Below are 24,531 nucleotides of genomic sequence, written 5' to 3'. Positions count from 1 at the left end.
ACAAGTTATTGATCAATCCTTTACAATGATTTTTCAACCAGTAGGGGCCTATGTATTGCCTGTTAAGTTTGAGACACAATTAAAAGTGTCCATTTTTCAATTGTCATAATATTGCTCTGTAAAATTTACTTTCGGACAATGCGGACGGTACTAGATTGGGAAGTAAATTCTTATTAAAGGCGGCCTTTTAAGCACTTTGAGCTCACTTTAAGTATCCGCAAACATTCTTTATTTCACTTTAAAAAGAAAATTAATTGATATTTTGAAATTCTGATTTTGACTAATACCTGTCTTTTTGCAGTTTATATTATTACTATTATTATATGTTAAGTGGTCTTTTTTTTCGGAACTTATTATAATTTAGCTTCTCCTCTGTACCATTTTTTAATTAACCTGATTGAGACAAAAATATTCCAAGAATAGTTCTACCCGACACATTTTAAGTTACCAGTCCTATGTCACAATCATCGTCCATAGTTGATAATACTTATGTCTAGTAGGATTTATTGTTCATTTGAGATCATTGGTATGCTGTGTTGGATTCGATACCACTTACTAGACAAAATGAACTGTTAAACATTTCTAAGCAACTGAGTTTTGAGAGACTATCCCAAGTTTTGCGATGGTGTTGGCTGTTGTTTTTCTATTGGTTATTTTTTAAATTTATTGTTGGGTGGAGGTGTATGGTGATGTCTGTCCTTTTTTTACTTATTTTTATGACTACTCTCCTTCGTATCTTCCTATGTTGCACTATCTGTTGCTTGAAATTAACACTTTAAAAAGAAAATTAATCATTGTTGAAGATGATATTTTGACCACTATATATCATCGTTTTGCCGTGTTGAAGGGTTGCTGTTTCACTAGTATATAAATTGATTTACATTGTTTTTTGTTTTCAAAGTGAGAAAACACTAGCAGCATATCAGAGGTATGAGAGGCACACAATAAGGCAGAAAATTACACCAACAGAACCAGAAATATAGTCTGAAAAACACTCAAAAAAGGGCAAAATCAAGGAAAGACGAATAAAGTTATACAACAAAGCTTTCTATATCTAATATTTATTTCAGGAAGATTAAAACACGATTTGATATTTGAATTTTCACTAAGATTTACTGTTTGACCGATTTGTCATCGATCAATAATTATATTTATCATGTTTATGATTATTGATATAGGGAAAAGTGGATTATACGTCAATAAGACAGGAACACAATCTCGATAGCACACTTGAATTGACAAAATATCCTTGATATTTGCATATTATATACATAATTTTTACGCTATGTAGCTCAAATACCTATTTATTATCAATCGCATCTATCCCAGAAATAGATTACCTTAGCTGTATTTGGCAAAACCTTTCGGAATTTTGGGTCCCTCAATGCTCTTCAACTTCGTACTTTATTTGGCCTTTTAAACTTTTTTGTTTCGAGTGTCACTGATGAGTCTTTTGTAGACGAAACGCGCGTCTGGCATATACAAATTTAATCCTGGTGTCTATAAGTTTTATTACCAGTGTAAAATTAAAAATTAATCCGAATTCGTTTCTAGACGAAAAACTATTTTTTTTAATTCTCTCCGGAACTGACTATCCATTATGCTATATATAAATGGATTTACACAGTACATCATTAGATACAACCTCTTCACTGCTAGCAAAAGCCTTAACTGAGACTTAGATAGACGAAACCAAAATTGTGTCGAATGGAGCTCTAAAATGTTAAAAACTGTGCGTGGAGTGTAGACGAAGAAGGCAGTAAATGATATAACTATGAACATAATGTTAATATTCCTATATTTTCTACACTTTGATCGAGTCATCCTTTTTGGTTTTGAAACCCTTTCTATTGTACCATCTGTATTTGAGGAGTCCAAAACATCCAACGTTCTAGAAACACCATCAACAGAATTTTCAATATATTCTTGTCCCTGGATCACTTGAGTTGTATTCAATAAACCTAAATTGTTCTTATCATTGTGTCTGATATTTGACTGAGTGGCTTTCTTAGATAATACAGAAAGGACCAGACCTGACTTGATGTATAAAATTGTTACTATAACAACGATGATCAGTATAAACATATCATCAGCATATCTATACACTGTATGGATTAATTTCTCGTTGACCAGCATCCTGCATTCATATATCGTCGCATTTTTAACAACATCGTCATGAGTAACAACATCTGCAAAGACAATAAATGGAACCGATTCAAAGCCAAGAAAACTTATTGCAAACAATAAAAGTCCGATCTTCTTCCTTAACTTCATTGGCCACCGTAGTGGATGACAGATCCGTAAGTATCTCTGAACAGCAATGGCAAACAACAAGATGGCTGAATTTGTTTGCACCAATGACATGCTGAACCAGGCTAGTTTACATAAATGTCGTGTAGTCCATGTATACCAGTGGAAGTTCTGATAGACTGAAACGCTCGAGCAGATAATTGCTGCTAGGCAGTCCGATAATGCTAGAAACGGAATAAACATTCGAAAGTTTTTCATCGAGTTAAGTTTTCTCCAGTGAATGAACATAACTATCGAATTTCCACAAATAGAAAGGAAAATACCAATTGATATAATGATGGTGTTAGGTGTCAGCAGCTCTGAAATATCAAAATTTTTCTCCAGGATTGATGAAACGTTATTGTATGCCTCCATTCCTCTGTATTTTGTATGTTAATTAGCTTTAATCTTTAGTTCGCACAGGATATTGTGTACACCATATAAAAATGTATATTAGTTCACGACAAAAACCTTTTAAATCTACTAAAGAGTACGAAAATCAGTCAAATACCAACGGCAACGGTTTCGGTTTACTGTAATACATGTTATGTTAAACTGATAATTAAAAATGGGTGAAACTGAAATTATTGCTATATATAGTCAAAGATTTTGTACACATGAAAATCTATAAATTTCCGCAATTCAATTGTTCAATGTGCGGAAGATATTATAAATTATTATTAGTTCATATTTTGGCCATCATTTTCTTCACATTCATTTATTGCAACAATTGCAAACAATGGGAATTGTGATGATTAATAAAATCGAAAAGTTTTTTTTAAAGATATATATAATGGAAACACACCATAATGTTAACAATTAGTATAACGCACTGCTATAGGGGAGGTTTCTGCGCATATTGAACATTTAGTTGCCAGTAATTGTGAGTACTCTCAGATCTGTACTTTGTGTCTTTTTTGTTGTTAGGGATGTATGCCACATCCGGTCTGTTTTTTTGTTAGTTGGTTTTTCTGCTTTGTATCGATCTGATGAGTTGATATAAATAAGAAGATGTGGTATGAGTGCCAATGAGACAACTATCCATCCAAGTCACAGTGTGTAAACAGTAAACAGTTATAGGTCAAAGTACGGCCTTCAACACAGAGCCTTGACTCACACCGAACACCAAGCTATAAAGGGCCCCAAAAAGTCTAGTGTAAAACAATTCAAACAGGAAAACCAACGGTCTAATCTATATAAAAAACGTGAAACGAGAAACACTTATGAACCACACCAACAAACGCCCTTTTCTTTTGATTTTTATAGTTTGTTCTTATGTTGTACTGTTAATGTCCCATTTTAGAGGGTGATTGAGCGCTCGCAAACATGTTTAACCCCGCCACATTCTAGACGTGCCTGTCCCAAGTTAGGATCTTGTAATTCATTGGTTGTCGTTGGTTCATGTCTGTTATATTTGTTTTTCGTAAATTGTTATGTTATGAATTAGGCCGTTAATTTTCTCTTTTGAATTGTTTCACATTTTTTCATGTCGGGGACTTTTATAGCCGAATATACGGTATAGGTTTTTCTCATTGTTGAAGGCCGTACTGTTGCCTATAATCGCTTACATCCACTTCATTTGAACTTTGGTGGATAGTTATCTCATTGGCAATCATACCACATCTCTTTATTTTTATATTGCCTGCATCAAGTCGGGTAATCTATGTTAGACAATGTGTTACTCGTTGTTGTATGTCTTTGTACGTTTATCTCATAGTTAATTTGGTTTTGTTGTACTGTTCAATATTACAGGTAATTCCTATGGAACGCCACAGCTGTCTTATGTGGAACTCTGATATTACTTTATGTTGTTTTATTATTACTTGATGATATTTTGTCTTTACTTAATATGGTTTTGACATTACGTAATGATGTTTTGATATAACTCAATATGGAATAGTCATTACTTAATGATATTTCGATATTACACGATATGGTTTCGTATTGACTTGATATAGTTTTGTCATTACTCAATATGGTTTTGTCATACTCGATGTGGTTTCACCATTATTTAATGTGGTTGTGTCATTAGTCAATGTGGTTTTAACATTATTTAATGTGGTTGTGTCATTAGTCAATGTGGTTTTAACATTACTTGATGTGAATGTGACTTAACGTTATGTAGTTGTTTCATTACATGATGTGGTTTTGTTATTTTGTAATGATGATTTGCCTATTCTTTATATGGTTTTAACATTACGTTATGATGTTTCAAAATTTGACGATTTTACACTACATGATGTGTTTGTTTCATTATTTGATGTGGTCCTGTCATTCTTTGATGTGGTTATCCCATTACTTGATGAGGTAAAATCACGTGACTAATTCGGAAAAACCTGTTCTATTTTTAGATAGATTTCAGGTTGTATGTGCCTGGGATGAGTGTTGCCATCCATCGAATTTGAGTTCGGGTTACTGTTTGAGTTAAACTTTGAGTTAGTCTTCGATTTCGAATTCAAGTCATTATTAGAATTAAAATTTTAGTTAGCATTGAGTTTCGAGTTGGACTTCGAGTTTGAGTCACATTTAAGGGTAGAGTTCTAGTTACAACATTAAATTTGAGTCACTTTTTGAGGTAGAGTTTGAGTAAGATTCGAATTTAAGTCTCATTTATATTAATTCAGATTATGAGTTGAAATTCGAGCTATCTTATATGGGTTCGTAATTAAATTTTCTATCGCGGAACAAGGACTTTTGCTCGGGCTTCCGAAAAGAGGGCTCCGAGTTATGCGTACAAAAGATAAACAATGTTACAGTATACAAAACGCAACATAGAAGTTGAAATAAAGCTAGATGTGGTGTGATTGACAATGAGACAACTATCCGCCAGAGTTTAAATGCAGTGGATGTAAGAAATCATATATAGGCAACCGTACAGCCTTCAACACACCGTTTAGTCAGCTACAAGAGGCCACCTTGCACCATGTGAAAAAATTCAAACGAAAAAACAAACGGTCTTATTTATAAATAAACAATCTACAAAAAAAACTCACATTTATACAACGACAACAATTGAACTTCATGCTCCTGACTTGGGGCAGGTACATAAAGAAAGTGCACGTGGCGGAGTTTAACATGTATGTGAGCGCTAAATCATAACCTTACATCGGACTGTTACAGTTGTGTAACAGCACAACACGAGAAAAAAATGTAAACTAGACAAAGTGATGCCCCCGCACTCAACTCATTTAACCGCTTATACCCCAAAAATGACAAAAACAAGTTCAATTGTCTCCCAAAATGAGCAAAAGATAATAAAAATATAAACCCTGACCACATGCACACCTACAATATATGTACAAACAGCCAGCAGAGTGAAAACTTCCTAGCATTCAAACTGTAGGAGGAGTTATCTGGAAACGCTCTTCTTATGCAAGGAAATTTCCCAAAAAATTACTAAGTTCAACTATCTCCCAAAAAAGCAAATATTAATAAACATTAAACCCTGACCACATGCACACCTTCAATATATGTACAAACAGACAGTAAAGAGAAAACTTCCTTGGATTCAAACTGTAGGAGGAGTTATGCGGAATAACTATATACCCATAATGGGACGGACAGACGGACGGACGGACGGACGGACAGGGGTAAAACAATATGCCCCCCAGCTTTCAGTTGCGGTAGCATACAAAACAGTTTCATTTGGTTGATTCAATAGATCGGTATGACTGGGTAAAATAAATCCATCGGGGTGATCTCGGATGCTCCAGAAAGGCACCCGTCGTGTTATTCGAGAAAGTACAAACCCAGTGATTTGGGTTTATTTGGAAGTTTACATTCAAGGAAAAGATGACGGTATTATGGTTACGACCACTGGAACATGTCCGTCGTCACATGTGAAACAGATATTCCAAAAAGTTTATTTTTCAATTAGTGCGAGGTAGATCAGGGAATTCAATTGATTACAAATAAAAGATTGATATTCGTATAAGTTCAAATGATCATTTACGCTAAAAAAAAAATCGGAGAATTCTTATTTTATAGTATTGATGCTTTGTCGCTAAGTCCGAGCCCCTTCTCCCCCCGTTTCCTTGTAACTTTAGTGTGAGTTGATTTGAAGTGTTTCATTTGTTAACAATAAAGTTCAAGTCTTTTGATTTGTGTCGAGCCTGCGACATCAATGTAGCGGCAGTGAGACACAACAAACCTATATTTCGTCGTCGATAGTGGCGTCGGCGTCTCCATCTCCATTTTTTTTTATTTCTATTGAGTTTAACCTTTCATTATACATGTTACTAAACATGTATGCCATCATAATTTTGTACTTTTAGAATATCATACTGTATTTGTTTACCTCGACTATTGTATCTGTATTTATATTGTATGTTTCTCTGTAAACTTGTATTTAGTTTTTAGAGAATAAAGTATCTATGTATCTATAGATCGTTAGGTTTCTAGTTTTTTACATTTTTCATTTCGGGACCTTTTATAGCTTACTATAGGGTATGGGTTTTGCTCATTGTTGAAAACCATACAGTTTTGTTTTAGTTAATAAAAACCGAATTAAACTGTTTTGACATGATAAATTTGTAAACCTCAATGAAGTGTTTTAAAACTTGTATAGGAGTTATTCCTCAATTTCAAGAAAAAGCATCTACAGAAAAACATTTTTTTTTTAATTTTGTTTTTACCGATAAATGTATAGATAAATGTACAGTCGATCAACATGACGCTTTTACACTTACAGCAGCAATATCAGGCGAGACACATGGTTCCGTGGAATATTTTACAAATTTATTACAAAAATACTGCTTCCGTTTGAGAACTTAGGATAAAAACAACAGGACCAAGTGGTTTGGGGATATCCCAATTATGTCCGAAATACTGTAAACTTTTTAATACTTTTTTTTTTATTATTGTCTGCCGTTCCCCTTTTTCATATCAAATAACTCTGAACAACCACTCGAACTTTAATTTGAACTTTAACTCAATGGATTAGCGATACCCATCCAAAGCACCTTAAACAAACGATATATTGAAATCTGTTTAAAAATAGAACATATTTTTTTCCGAATTGGTCACGTGGTTTTACCTCATCAAGTAATGGGATAACCACATCAAAGAATGACAGGACCACATCAAATAATGAAACAAACACATCATGTAGTGTAAAATCGTCAAATTTTGAAACATCATTGCGTAATGTTAAAACCATATAAAGAATAGGCAAATCATCATTACGAAATAACAAAACCACATCATGTAATGAAACAACTACATAGCGTTAAGTCACATTCACATCAAGTAATGTTAAAACCACATTGACTAATGACACAACCACATTAAATAATGGTGAAACCACATCGAGTAATGACAAAACCATATTGAGTAATGACAAAACTATATCAAGTCAATACGAAACCATATCGTGTAATATCGAAATATCATTAAGTAATGACTATTCCATATTGAGTTATATCAAAACATCATTACGTAATGTCAAAACCATATTAAGTAAAGACAAAATATCATCAAGTAATAATAAAACAATATAAAGTAATATCAGAGTTCCACATAAGACAGCTGTGGCGTTCCATTAAATGATACATTTGTTTTGAATAGTACAACAAAGTATGTGAAAGTATTGTATTACTATTCTAAATTATTTTGTAATACAGTGCAAAAAGTTGGACTGATGAGGAAGTCCTCTTATAATTTACTCGAGGAATATACAGAATATCTGACTTATGATTGACCCAGTAAACAATAAAAGAAGCATGTTGAAATAATAATATATCTGATGTGTTTATACAAAATTCACTTATGTTCCAAAGTGCACAAATTTCCGGTTTTTGTAAGAGATCAATGGTCGTCTAAAAGATTTGAGTTTCTTTTTTCAATAAATTCACATTTTATTTTTGCACTTTTATATATTAATCATTTTCAAGTATTTCATTAGTTTTTTGTCTCATGCAAACCTACTCCCTATCCCTTCGTTCTCATTCTTATGATAACAGTTTTTGAGATGGATGGATGTAGTAATCCCCGTGTTGGTTTCATTGGTATTATTTGCCAGTTGTTTTGTTTGGCTTTAAGTGTTTTATGGACTTGTTTGTCTATTCGTCGTTTTTGTTTTGGCAGTCGAGATGTCGGTTAATCTTATGAGTTTTGAGGGTCCCCTTGGTATTTGAATTGTTTCTAGATCGCTCGTTCTCAGCTCTTCGGCTGTCTGAAATTGAACTAAATCATCAAATCTTTTCTTCGTATTTCAAGAAACTACATCTTTCGTGACCATGATTAGGATAGTTCTAAGATTCTTATAGGCCTTTACAAGTAATTTTATAATCACTTTTACAGTATCTGATCTTTCTGGGTGTTTTTATGACCCGCAATTAAAAGTTGGGGGGGGGGGGGGCATATTGTTTTACCCCTGTCAGTCTGTCCGTCCGTCCTTCCGTCCCATTATGGGTATATAGTTATTCCACATAACTCCTCCTACAGTTTGAATGCTAGGAAGTTTTCACTTTGCTGTCTGTTTGAACATATATTGAAGGTGTGCATGTGGTCAGGGTTTTGATTTTTATTAATATTTGCTCTTTTGGGAGATAGTTGAACTTTGTCATTTTTTTAGTATAAGAGGTGCATAACCTTATAGTTATTCCACATAACTCCTCTAACAGTTTGAAAACATCCATCCGTCCCATTATGGGTGAAAAGTGTTTCCAAATAACTTCTCCTACAGTTTGAATGCTAGGAAGTTTTCACTTTGCTGGCTGTGTGTACATATATTGAAGGTGTGCATGTGGACAAGGTTTTGATTTTTATTAATATTTGCTCGTTTGGGAGATAGTTGAACTTTGTCATTTTGGAGTATATACTCGCATAAGAGGTGCATAGAGTTTCCGGATAACTTTGCATCTGCGAGGGCATCATTTGTGCATCAATTGTGTCTCCCAGACACAATAATATCTCAAAGAAAGTCCTACACTGACTTTGTTATAATACAGATACTTCAGAGTGGAGTGCGGGGGAATCACTTTGTCTAGTTTTATCTTATTTTATATCAAACAGGGTCATTGACTCGGTGACCTCAGTTAATAAATCAAATATTTTATTGTCTTATAAACTTTACAGTTTGTGACCAACATGTATTAACACAATAAACATATATACATACATATCAAACAAACACAATAAAAACAGCATCAAAATTTATAAAAACAAACAAGTTGTTGTTAAGAGTCCCCTGCCCTCAGTTCTAATGACTTTTTCAAGAAGGATCCTAACTTATTTGTTTGTAAAGGCGTTGATGGATTTAGTAAATAATGAATTTTTTCTTCTTCATTTAAATTATTAAAGTTATTATTTTCAGTACATATGTGTTCAAAAAAGGCATTTCTTAGTGTTTTATTATAATCACAATAGAGTAAAAAATGTTTCTCGTCCTCTAGTATTTTACATTTATGACAAAGTCGTTCCTCTCTTGGGATTTTAAAATATCTCCCCTTTTCAATTAAGAGGGAGTTAATGCATTTCAATAACCTAATTTGATTGTCATTCGATAAGTAAAAATAAATAGTCATATATCATTAAAAATACTAATCTCGTAAACACTAGAAAGAAACAACACTATACATTAGGTTATGTTTACACGAAAGAAAGTAGACAAAGGAGTTTAATAATGTTTGCTAAATCATAATCTGATGAAAGCAGCTTTGTTAAAGCAGGACTCATCAACTGATCCAGTTGCAATAATTATGTGACATTTGAACTTATACATTTCTTGCAGACATCAGATCACATTGATTTATACGCCGGAGGTATGTCTGAAACACCAAAAGGAGGCAGTATGTTGGGTCCGACGTTTACATGTCTGTTGACGAAACAGTTTTACTCTATCAGACATAGTGATAGATTTTGGTATGAAAGATCTGCCGGAAATATTGGAATTTACTCAAGGTTACTAATACTACTGTTTGGTGTTTTCCAATGATTTATATTGCAATGTTTATTGAATTTTAAACTAAAATTCGGTTCAGCGTGTCTGTCTAGATTTAATCGGGGTTTATATTCATACCACAGTAACATGTGCTCGTCCATATAGATGTCCATGTATTATATATCACAGGACGTTAAACAGATATCCATTTATCCATTTATTGGCCTTTGCGGTGACTCAATCTGTAAAGATGGATAAAGGAAGAGTTTGAAGGCCGTACGGTGACCTATAGTTGTTAACTTCTACGTTATTTGGTCTCTGACGGAGAATTGTCTCATTGGCAATCATACCACATCTTTTTGTTTATATATTGCAACAGCAAAACAATTGATCCAAGAGGATTCGTGAGTATTATATTTAGTATACCGTAGTGTAACGGGGCTTCTGTGTGTAATGTAACTTCTAGCTACTACAAATAACTGACCAATATAAAGTTTCTCACAATATCGTGCTATTAACATCTGTTCTTAATTTAGGCTATACATTGTTTTATGGTCTTAGAATATTTTGATATACTTATCAATGTTATTGCAACTCTACTGTGCATCCCATGTACTGTATAAACTGTCACATTAAACAAGATGAAAGATCATTAAACTGATTAAGTATTGACCATCAACTTTTTGATGTAATTGACCACGCCACAGTAGTATAAGCAATCATGTCCGATGTTAATCCGTGACGATATAAATGTTTAGAATTAGACATGTAAGACGAATTAGATTTAAATTTAAGATAAGATAGATAAAGATAAATTTATTTTATTAAAGTGTCACGTATTGATCTTACACAACAGTAAATATTTACAAGTACAATCACATAAAAAAAAGATCAGCAATTAGATTTGAAAACGAATTTGAAAGATGGACAAAATTAAATTTTTTTAGTTGAGAAAAAATATTAAGTGAACAGTTTAAGTGTCCAAGCAGAACACTTGAATTTGAAAGATGGACAAAATTAAATTTTTAGTTGAGAAAAAATATTAAGTGAACAGTTTAAGTGTCCAAGCAGCCAAAACATTTAATCCACGAATCTTATTTGGAGGTGCATTTTGTGCATTAATATGCAGATAACTAGTTCCCCTAACCCCCACAAATAATCATCAAAATGAAGTAATTCAGGTCCCGTATTCAAAATATGTAATAAATACCCTCCTATTCTGTAATACACAACCATTTGTATCTGACAAAATCCACTAATCAATGAAATTCATAACGACAGGAATTAATGTTTTTTTTTTATTTTCAGTAATGATTTAAAGAACTCTGCAGATATTCTTCGGTTAGATCTAGAACCATACAGAGAACATTAAACGTCTGAATCTGTCGGAATCAACTATTGAAATTGCCATGAAATAAATTTTCATTGATATTTAAACAGTAGCTGTTGTCTGTTTTTAGATTAAATAAACCATTGCTTTGATTTCAGGCTAATCAGTTTGACCGTCTATGCTGTCTGTTTAGGTCGTTTCGTATTTCATTCTTACAGTGTTTTGTATCTTTTGGTTTTCATGAAAAGTGCAACGTAAATTGGTACCATATGTTTCTTTGTATCTTCTTACTTTTCCAAAGATTTGGATTGTATAAGGAAAGCGTATGTCCTAACTGGTAAAAAAAAAACCGGAACACTCTATTTCATACAAGTGGGAGGTTTAGCTAGCTATAAAACCAGATTTAACCCACCCGTTTTCTTCGGAAATTACTTGTACCAATATATTTTTGTTATACTTTTTTTCTAACAAATAGTCATCTGCAACGAATTATCGGCTTCTCAAGAGGAATAAGAATCTAGCATTATCCATTTACTGTACGTTTTGCTGTATAGGGGTGCCCTGTTACCGAATGACTCGAAGAAAGGAGACTATATTGGGCCCATTTTGGCATTGATTTGAAAGGAAAGATACCACATACAGATTAATCAAGGTTTTACTCATTACTGACCTTCAAATTGACTGTCAGGTTAATTTGAGAACAACTGAATATGAAGTAAAAACCTTTCAGTTAACACGTTATTCCCGAGTTTGTGTTTAAATTCAGTATTTCTTTGATACAGGGTTATTGGAGATCCAACCACGTCTTGCATTCATAGTTCATGATTAATCACCGAGACAGCAATCAATGTACGGAATGATTTAACATTCACAACAACAAAAATGTCGTAATGTAGAATAATTCAGAATAATCCAAAAATTATTTTATCTTTCTGAAACACAAAATGCATTTAACTTTTATATATCTAGTGAATGCCAGGCCTTAAAACTTTTTCACGTGCACATGTTAGTCTGTACTCAGAACAGTTTTTTGAGGTGTAAATACAGCCATTTTTGTCAATTTGCTATGACGAACCTTTAACCCTCATCAAAACGGGGAAACAAATGTTTGTTAGACTTATTGACAAATCGAAGCTCACATCGCATTCTTTGCTGTGTTTTAAGTAACTCACGAAATTTCCTTCGATGATTTTAATTGCTTTACGGCTGTATGAGAGAGAGATGTAAATTAATTGTGTACCAATACACATGTATCTACAAAAAAAAAAAAAAAATAGCAAAAAAAAAAAAGGTGGTTTCGGAAATTTGATTGCTGTTAGTACATGTTTTTCTGTTTTGGTTGAATTATTTTCAGTTGAAGATGTCATCGATGTAAACAGTAGTACGATATAACAATTCCCGATATTTCCAGTTGTGTGGAAAACAAAGAGTACAATGGCAGCACATATCAACCATTGTCGTTGAACGGGGACGTTTTTTGATACTTTGTTGTCAGATCATCAGTCCGTTCATTTCTTTTTTTTTTTTTTTACAATACCTCAGATTTGCTTTGACTGTTTTTATGAAACAGTATCACTATGTTAAGATTGGTTGAAGAGATTAAAACTCTCTTGTGAAATATCTGTATGGTTAGTCTGAGTTGTCGTTTTGGAGTTATAATATTCTAAGTAAACTAAACAAGAGGCTCTTAAGAGCCTGAATCGCTCACCTGTATTTCAGAGGAGAAGAATTTTAAATGTTAGCAAACTTGATGAACAAATTGTGTAAAATTGTCTTTAAAGGGCAATAACTCCTTAAGGGTTCAATTGACAATTTTGGTCATATTAACTTTTTTGTAGATCTTACTTTGCTGAACATTATTGCTGCCTACAGTTTATATATATCTATAATAATGTTCAAAATAATAACAAAAAACTGCAAAATTTTGTTAAATTCGGTGGCAGCAACCCAACAATGGGTTGTTCGATTCGTTTAAAAATTTCAGGGCCGATAGATCTTGACCAATTGAACAATTTTACCTCGTCACATTTGCTCTAAAGGCTTTAGTTTTTGAGATATAAGCCAAAAACTGCATTTGACCCTTATGTTCTATTTTTAGCCATGGCGGCCATGTTTGTCGATGGATACAAACTTCGGATATAATTCATAAACAAGATACCCTAAGGAACATTGAGTTAAAGTTTGAAGGTAATTGACCCAGTAGTTTCAGAGGAGAAGATTTTTAAATGTTAGCAAACTTGATGAACAAATTGTGTAAAATTGTCTTTAAAGGACAATAACTCCATAAGGGGTCAATTGACAATTATGGTCATTTAACTTTTTTGTAGATCTTACTTTGCTGAACATTATTGCTGCTTACAGTTTATATATATCTATAATAATATTCAAAATAATAACAAAAAACTGCAAAATTTTGTTAAAACTACCAATTCGGTGGCAGCAACCCAACAATGGGTTGTTCGATTCGTCTGAAAATTTCAGAGCTGATAGATCTTGACCAATTGAACAATTTTACCCCATGTCAGATTTGCTCTTAAAGCTTTAGTTTTTGAGATATAAGCCAAAAACTGCATTTGACCCCTATGTTCTATTTTTAGCCATGGCGGCCACGTTTGTTGATGGATCAAAACTTCGGATACAATTTATAAACTAGATACCCTAAGGAACATTTAGTTAAAGTTTGAAGGTATTTGGCCCAGTAGTTTCAGAGGAGAAGATTTTTTAAATAGTTTACGACGACAGACGACGGACGCAAGTGATGGCATAAGCTCACATGGGGCCCTTCGGGCCCCGGTGATCTAAAAAGGAGGATTATATCTTTATAACATTAAGTCAAACTGTTAATCAGATTTTCAGGAATATTAAAAAACAATAAAAACATATTTAATTTCTTTTCGATTTGGAGTTATAAGACTTTGATTATAAAAAGTGGGAAGAGATTTTCAATTCGATACAAGTCCTATTTTTGCTCGACAGATTTTAAGGAAAGATGACCACTGTCTGAACTAATTGGACATTATCCGTCCAACATGTGTAGGATGTCATATTCCGTATAATATCTTAAATAATATATTAATAAAACCGAAATATATAAGAATAGGGAACAACAAATGTTCGAAACTTCAACGTGATTTAAAAAAAAATAATACATAAAACAAAGATGACAGGAATTTCTATGGAACGCCACAGCTGTCTTATGTGGAACTCTGATATTACTTTATGTTGTTTTATTATTACTTGATGACATTTTGTCTTTACTTAATATGGTTTTGACATTACGTAATGATGTTTTGATATAACTCAATATGGAATAGTCATTACTTAATGATATTTCGATATTACACGATATGGTTTCGTATTGACTTGATATAGTTTTGTCATTACTCAATATGGTTTTGTCATTACTCGATGTGGTTTCACCATTATTTAATGTGGTTGTGTCATTAGTCAATGTGGTTTTAACATTACTTGATGTGAATGTGACTTAACGTTATATATTTGTTTCATTACATGATGTGGTTTTGTTATTTTGTAATGACGATTTGCCTATTCTTTATATAGTTTTAACATTACGCAATGATGTTTCAAAATTTGACGATTTTACACTACATTATGTGTTTGTTTCATTATTTGATGTGGTCCTGTCATTCTTTGATGTGGTTATCCCATTACTTGATGAGGTAAAATCACGTGACCAATTCGGAAAAACCTGTTCTATTTTTAGATAGATTCCCAGTTGTATGTGCCTTGGATGAGTGTGGCCATCCATCGAATTTGGGTTCGGGTTACTGTTTGAGTTAAACTTTGAGTTAGTCTTCGATTTCGAATTCAAGTCATTATTAGAATTAAAGTTTTAGTTAGGATTGATTTTCGAGTTGGACTTCGAGTTTGAGTCACAATTAAAGGTAGAGTTCTAGTTACAACATTAAATTTGAGTCACTTTTTGAGGTAGAGTTTGAGTAAGATTCGAATTTAAGACTCATTTAGATTAATAAAGATTATGAGTTGAAATTCGAGCTATCTTATATGGGTTCGTAATTAAATTTTCTATCGCGGAACAAGGACTTTTGCTCGGGCTTCCGAAAAGAGGGCTCCGGGTTATGCGTACAAAAGATAAACAATGTTACAGTATACAAAACGCAACATAGAAGTTGAAATAAAGCTAGATGTGGTGTTATTGACAATGAGACAACTATCCACCAGAGTTTAAATGCAGTGGATGTAAGAAATTATATATAGGCAACCGAACAGCCTTCAACACACCGTTTAGTCAGCTACAAAAGGCCACCATGCACCATGTGAAAAAATTCAAACGAAAAAACAAACGGTCTCATTTATAAATAAACAATCTACAAAAAAAATGACACACATTTATACAACGACAACAATTGAACTTCATGCTCCTGACTTGGGGCAGGTACGTAAAGAAACGGTGCACGTGGCGGAGTTTAACATGTATGTGAGCGCTAAATCCTAACCTTACATCGGACTGTTACAGTTGTGTAACAGCACAACACGAGAAAATAATGTAAACTAGACAAAGTGATGCCCCCGCACTCAACTCATTTAACCGCTTATACCCCAAAAATGACAAAAACAAGTTCAATTGTCTCCCAAAAAGAGCAAAAGATAATAAAAATAAAAACCCTGACCACATGCACACCTACAATATATGTACAAACAGCCAGCAGAGTGAAAACTTCCTAGCATTCAAACTGTAGGAGGAGTTATCTGGAAACGCTCTTCTTATGCAAATAAATTTCCCAAAAAATTACAAAGTTCAACTATCTCCCAAAAAAGCAAATATTAATAAACATTAAACCCTGACCACATGCACACCTTCAATATATGTACAAACAGACAGTAAAGAGAAAACTTCCTAGGATTCAAACTGTAGGAGGAGTTATGCGGAATAACTATACACCCATAATAGGACGGACAGACGGACGGACGGACGGACAGGGGTAAAACAATATGCCCCCAGCTTTCAGTTGCGGTGGCATACAAAACAGTTTCATTTGGCTGATTCAATAGATCGGTATGACTGGGTAATATAAATCCATCGGGGTGATCTCGGATGCTCCAGATAGGCACCCGTCGTGTTATTCGAGAAAGTATAAACCCAGTGATTTGGTTTTATTTGGAAGTTTACATTCAAGGAAAAGATGACGGTATTATGGTTACGATCACTGGAACATGTCCGTCGTCACATGTGAAACAGATATTCCAAAAAGTTTATTTTTCAATTAGTGCGAGGTAGATCAGGGAATTCAATTGATTACAAATAAAAGATTGATATTCGTATAAGTTCAAATGATCATTTACGCTAAAAAAAAAAATCGGAGAATTCTTATTTTATAGTATTGATGCTTTGTCACTTAGTCCGAGCCCCTTCTTCCCCCGTTTCCCTGTAACTTTAGTGTGAGTTGATTTGAAGTGTTTCATTTGTTAACAATAAAGTTCAAGTCTTTTGATTTGTGTCGAGCCTGCGACATCAATGTAGCGGCAGTGAGACACAACAAACCTATATTTCGTCGTCGATAGTGGCGTCGGCGTCTCCATCTCCATTCTTTTATTTCTATTGAGTTTAACCTTTCATTATACATGTTACTAAACATGTATGCCATCATAATTTTGTACTTTTAGAATATCATACTGTATTTGTTTACCTCGACTATTGTACCTGTATTTATATTGTATGTTTCTCTGTAAACTTGTATTTAGTTTTTAGAGAATAAAGTATCTATGTATCTATAGATCGTTAGGTTTCTAGTTTTTTACATTTTTCATTTCGGGACCTTTTATAGCTTACTATAGGGTATGGGTTTTGCTCATTGTTGAAAACCATACAGTTTTGTTTTAGTTAAATAAAACCGAATTAAACTGTTTTGACATGATAAATTTGTAAACCTCAATGAAGTGTTTTAAAACTTGTATAGGAGTTATTCCTCAGTTTCAAGAAAAAGCACCTACAGAAAAACATTTTTTTTTCTAATTTTGTTTTTACCGATAAATGTATAGATAAATGTACAGCCGATCAACATGACGCTTTTACACTTACAGCAGCAATATCAGGCGCGACACATGATTCCGTGGAATATTTTACAAATTTATTACAAAAATACTGCTTCCGTTTAAGAACTTAGGATAAAAACAACAGGACCAAGTGGTTTGGGGATATCCCAATTGTGTCCGAAATACTGTAAAATTTTAATACTTTTTTTTCTTATTATTGTCTGTCGTTCCCCTTTTTCATACCAAATAACTCTGAACAACCACTCGAACTTTAATTTGAACAGTAACTCAATGGATAGCGATACCCATCCAAAGCACATTAAACAAACGATATTTTGAAATCTGTTTAAAAATAGAACATATTTTTTTCCGAATTGGTCACGTGGTTTTACCTCATCAAGTAATGGGATAACCACATCAAAGAATGACAGGACCACATCAAATAATGAAACAAACACATAATGTAGTGTAAAATCGTCAAATTTTGAAACATCATTGCGTAATGTTAAAACCATATAAAGAATAGGCAAATCATCATTACGAAATAACAAAACCACATCATGTAATGAAACAACTACATAACGTTAAGTCACATTCACATCAAGTAATGTTAAAACCACATTGACTAATGACACAACCACATTAAATAATGGTGAAACCACATCGAGTAATGACAAAACCATATTGAGTAATGACAAAACTATATCAAGTCAATACGAAACCATATCGTGTAATATCGAAATATCATTAAGTAATGACTATTCCATATTGAGTTATATCAAAACATCATTACGTAATGTCAAAACCATATTAAGTAAAGACAAAATGTCATCAAGTAATAATAAAACAACATAAAGTAATATCAGAGTTCCACATAAGACAGCTGTGGCGTTCCATAATTTACATCCGTTGATACTTTTTAAATAAGATGTGTCATAACGACAATTTGAAATCGTGAGACTGCACCTCAAAGCAACGAAGTTTTTTTTTCTTTCGTTCGGAAACTTCCCATTTGAGGTTAAAGATAAAATAAACAGCTCACCTCTCTGTCTTCATACTGTGTTCTCACGTAAACCATCTCAAATAATTTAAGATTACGGTACAGCAGATGGGTGTTTTCATAGTTTTCAAAGAGACTGTACCAGTCCAGTGAACAGTGGCCTATTAGCAGGATTGCCTGATGAGATGGTAACATAGAGTGTCCAAATCTTAATAATAATGATTAGAATAATAATAATAATAATAATAATAATAATAATAATAATAATAATAATAATAATAATTAAAAACCAATTGTTCAGAGAACAATTGAAGGTCTTTCCACATCAATGTTCTAAATTATTGATGAGAAGCTACATCCAGTTTACTCAAAATTACTATTGGCGTCCAAGCTTTGGTTTCTTCATACTGATTCAATTAATATATGGTTTCTATATACTTTTGCCTGAAATAAGGGAGATAATTGCCAACTTCCGGTTTAGAAAATGTCACTTCCGGTCTCATATGATAGCTTTATTTATACTGATTCCAAAAATATATGGTTTATATATACTTTTGCATGTAAAAAGGGAGATAATTAGCTACTTCCGGTTTAGAAAATGTCACTTCCGGTCTCATATGATAGCTTTATTCACACTGATTCCAAAAATATATAGTTTGTATATACTTATGCCTGTAATAAGGAAGATAATATGCTACTTCCGGTTTATAAAATGTGACTTCCGGTCTCAAAAGATAGGTTAACCTATGGTCATTCAAAAAATATATGCTTTCTAGGTACTTTTCCATGAAATAAGTGCAAAAAATACTACTTCCGGTTCACTCAAGGTCACTTCCGGTTGACATTTTTTAAGGTCATAGGTCAACCAACAGTTTGCAAAAGACCCAATGGCTTTATCATGTAACAAGTTGGAGTAATAATCAATTAACCTTAAATTGAATCATTTCAGGGACAATAACTCCTATAAGATGTCATTGGATTGTTTCAGACCAAATGTATCATATCTTAATCACAATTAGGCAAACATTTTGCACTTGTTCTTTAATTTGTATCTTTAAAAGTGACAGAGGAGATCAAATAACAAGTAAAAGTCAAAATTTAGAATATGACCTTGACCTTTGCCCTTGGCCTCAATTTCATTTAAATGAACCAAGGAACTCAAATCAATATACCTTAGGTCTCTATCACTTACCATTCATGCTATACATTTATATATCCCTTATGTCAAATACAGAAGGGGAAATAACTCTCATATGGAGTTTACGTACCGCGTCGGTCAAAATTGGACAAAACATCCTGAGGATATAACGAGCAATTTGGTAAAATAAATTTGTCGCTTTCTTTTACGGTTACGGAGGAGATGCAGTAACAAGGAAAACAGTGTTCAGGGAGATAACTCCTACAAAGAAAATTGTTCGGCTTAGAATGGGTGAAAATAAAAAGCGCATAAACTGTATGATATTATATAAGAAATATCTAAGCGACATCTTGCGAAACAAAAATTTTATGTGAGAACAAAATAAGGCGGAAGAAAAAAAAAAAAATAATAATAATAATTAAAAACCAATTGTTCAGAGAACAATTGAAGGTCTTTCCACATCAATGTTCTAAATTATTGATGAGAAGCTACATCCAGTTTACTCAAAATTACTATTGGCGTCCAAGCTTTGGTTTCTTCATACTGATTCAATTAATATATGGTTTCTATATACTTTTGCCTGAAATAAGGGAGATAATTGCCAACTTCCGGTTTAGAAAATGTCACTTCCGGTCTCATATGATAGCTTTATTTATACTGATTCCAAAAATATATGGTTTATATATACTTTTGCTTGTAAAAAGGGAGATAATTAGCTACTTCCGGTTTAGAAAATGTCACTTCCGGTCTCATATGATAGCTTTATTCACACTGATTCCAAAAATATATAGTTTTTATATACTTATGCCTGTAATAAGGAAGGTAATATGCACCTCCGGTTTATAAAATGTTACTTCCGGTCTCAAAAGATAGGTTAACCTATGGTCATTCAAAAAATATATGGTTTCTAGGTACTTTTCCATGAAATAAGTGCAAAAAATACTACTTCCGGTTCACTCAAGGTCACTTCCGATTGACATTTTTCAAGGTCATAGGTCAACCAACAGTTTGCAAAAGACACTATGGCTTTATCATGTAACAAGTTGGAGTAATAATCAATTAACCTTAAATTGAATCATTTCAGGGACAATAACTCCTATAAGATGTCATTGGATTGTTTCAGACCAAATGTATCATATCTTAATCACAATTAGGCAAACATTTTGCACTTGTTCTTTAATTTGTATCTTTAAAAGTGACAGAGGAGATCAAATAACAAGGAAAAGTCAAAATTTAGAATATGACCTTGACCTTTGACCTTGGCCTCAATTTCATTTAAATGAACCAAGGAACTCAAATCAATATACCTTAGGTCTCTATCACTTACCATTCATGCTATACATTTATATATCTTTATGTTAAATACAGAAGGGGAAATAACTCTCATATGGAGTTTACGTACCGCCTCGGTCAAAATTGGACAAAACATCCTGAGGATATAACGAGCAATTTGGTAAAATAAATTTGTCGCTTTCTTTTACGGTTACGGAGGAGATGCAGTAACAAGGAAAACAGTGTTCAGGGAGATAACTCCTACAAAGAAAATTGTTCGGCTTAGAATGGGTGAAAATAAAAAGCGCATAAACTGTATGATATTAAATAAGAAATATCTAAGCGACATCTTGCGAAACAAAAATTTTACGTGAGAACAAAATTAGGCGGAAGAAAAAAATAATAATAATAATAATAATAATAATCAGAACAAATACAATAGGTCTTTCCACAGAAAAGTGGAAAGACTTAATAATAATAATCAGAACAAATACAATAGGTCTCTCCACAGAAAAGTGGAAAGACCTAATAATGACGACGACGACGAGAGATTTTGATGACGATGAGGAAGTTCGCTTTGTAGTTTTTGTTCGTTTTTGATAATAATGAATGATATATAATGATGTATTCGTGGTTTTTTTTTTTCAATCAACAATTTAGCTTTATTTAATTTCATGATGAATTCATTGTTCTTTTAATGGAATTTCCTTCAATTAATGCACATCCAAACCTATGCTTTTAAACGTTTTTGTCGGGTATTTTTTTAATACAAAAGATATATTTGTCATCATGTCAACCTTTCTTTGTGGAATAAAACCACATATGTTGAAAATTAACAATAAAACAAAACTTACAATCATTAGAATAATGCTTAATATCCTCGTCAGGGCGGAATAAGAATGGACTCTTTACATGTTCCACTCTTAATGGTTGCTTAGTTTGTTTCCCCCTTTTCAAAATCTTTGTTCCGCATCTGCTTGATACAAATAAATGTGTGCTAGACCACCACTGTGAGTCAAGTGCAACAATGACTTGCGGAGTCGCCATCTCATTGGATAAATCGGTAACGGGGTCAATATCTAATGTACTAATTCATAGCCCCATTGCTTTCTATGCTAAATGCTGCAATTTCAAGCATTAATGGCTACTTTGTCTTAAGTTCAAATAAAGTGGCAGTCCTTTCATGTCAAAACTATACCTTATCCTGACTTGTGCTAAAAAATTTAACATACCTCTAATTGCATATAAAAGCGCACTGGTTCCCGGAAGTAAGGTAGTACAAATACAGGTACTTCTTATCTGAAAAAAAGGCCAAATGTGCCCTCCTATTATAATTTTATTACCCATAAGAAACTGCCAACAAGGGTTCTACAGTGATCCCAAGTCCTCCAGCTTTCATTTGATACCAAAACTATCCAAATATTTTACTTTTTGACAAAGTTACAGCTATGCGTAGGAACTATTTTGTGGAAAAAGTATGTTCTTTCTGGCTGGACCCGAATTAGTGGTTCTATACCTTTAACAGCACCAAACTTGTTATATTGACTTCTGCTTTTCTTAATTTCTTTCTATGATCCATTTCTAGCATAGAAAAACACATAAAGCTTTTGTTGAATAACTATATCAAATTGGACTGGTAGTAACATATGCGTAATACAAAGAAAACTCCACATAGCTAATAATAGTGACCAATTTGTGACTTTTTCAATTATTATTAGTTCTAATTTGCTAATATCCACTCAAATAACAAATAATGTTCTTACCTATATGTCTTAATTTTATAAAAGATTGTTCATTGGATATTAAGATAGTAGTCCAAACATTAAATTTAATTGACAGTTTTGTCCCCCTCTTTTTTCTACATGATGGAAAAGGAGTGTATTTTGGTAAAAAAACATACTTTTCTGTAAAAACTTGGATCAACTAGAGCAATTTATGTATCTCCCAGCTAGACATCTTGCTAAACTGGTAGAAAATTATATTTCAAGTGAGATTTCGGAATTCCTATATTAGTATATATCAATTTCCTTAGAAATGATACATTAAGAAACCCAATAAATAAAGGATGTTCTTTCTGACCGGGCCCGAATTATTGGTTCTATACCTTATCGTACAATGTAACAAATTCAGATATGTATCTACATACCATCAATTCTTTATAGGCACTGTACCAATTTTACTGCACCAGACGCGCATTTCGACATTTAATGTCACTTCAATGGTTCTCAAGGCCAAAACATTTGAAAATCAAAAACTTAATACAAAAGTTGAATAGCTGATAAAACTGAAAGGGACAAAAAGTGAAGATAACACCAGAACAAGGAATTAGAGTTATGCATGAGGGAAATACACTTTTTTTAAAAAAAATTAAAAATTTGATAACAGCATATTTCAATAACGCAATACTCGTATTTTCCTGCCAGTACTTGGGCTGGTGATACACTCAAGAACTAGTAGTCTACCAGCAGAGTTATCGATCCAATGGTAGTAAGAACATATTTGTAAACGATAGCAATGTTGCTGCACAGGATTCGACCATTAATATCTCTTCAGAGATGATCGAGGCTAAAATATTTTAAAATATATACAAACTTTGAAGAGCTAAACAATTCAATACCTTAAAATGACAATAAGGAACTCATTTTTAATGGAATGATTTATTTTATCGTCGTACTGATCCAAATATACGGGTTTTATAATAAGGTTGCTGCTAGCAACCAATGTAGTTCCTAAAATCTGTGGTAGATACTCATTAAATGTTATATGCTGGAAAATGTCAATGTTAAATTTTACGACCTTCAAAGAAAAGTGTATCGTCATCCCATTGAGGATTCATTTCATGAAGTCTGTTTGCGATCCAGTTGTGTTGTCGGAGAAAAAGTAGATGTGGCGCATCATCAACTCTAATGTCACCTTTAAACCAATGATACGTTTCCAGATCAGAAAACACAAAAAAATGAAAATAAACATTCTGAAGGTTGCGGCTTTTCGGGTGACTTAAAATCTAGGCAGGCATCTTGAAGCTCATATAGTTGATACAGATTGAGACTGAAAGTTTATATATAACCTTAATAACAGAAATGCAATTCGTTTTTATGGATTTTCTCTCAAGTAATGGAATCCACTTTTTATTATAGTATTAATCAATGGGTGTTTATAATGGCCCTGTTATATTCCAAGGTCTGTTATAATGATCCAGGATGCCTGTAATGACACGATACAAAGCCGAGGGACACTACAGCCTCCGAGGCCATTATTACTGACTGAGGACAAATAACAGGGTCAATTCGAAAACACCCATTTCTTAGCACTTTTATTAACCAAACCGTCAATGTGTAATATTTAAACAAGCCAAATCCGGCCTAGATTTTAAGTCACCCGAAAAGCCGCAATCTTCGTAATACAGGTAATACTTGCGCTGTGATACTAACTTCAATACACACCTCACATTTGTTTGGAATAACAACATTAACGTTACCAATTTACTGTTTCAGATGAATGCACATTTCGAAAAATTTAAAATGTCTCTACATTATTATTCGAGGTAAAAATATTTGAAATCCCAAAACCTAATACAAACACAGAAGAGCTGATAAAACTAACAA

At 33.1% G+C, this 24,531-nt stretch overlaps 1 protein-coding gene across 1 annotated transcript in view; it reads right to left on the bottom strand.

Annotated features, from left to right (window-relative positions):
• LOC127727026 (uncharacterized) overlaps positions 1-24,531 on the bottom strand; it is a 219,950-nt gene that overhangs the window by 156,941 nt on the left and 38,478 nt on the right. The gene's annotated exons all lie outside the window — the stretch shown is intronic.

The sequence above is a fragment of the Mytilus californianus genome, unplaced genomic scaffold (assembly GCF_021869535.1).
Source record: "Mytilus californianus isolate M0D057914Y unplaced genomic scaffold, xbMytCali1.0.p SCAF_1, whole genome shotgun sequence".
NCBI lineage: Eukaryota > Metazoa > Mollusca > Bivalvia > Mytilida > Mytilidae > Mytilus > Mytilus californianus.
Note: the sequence above shows the minus strand (reverse complement) of the source record. Positions and strands in the feature narration are given on the sequence as shown.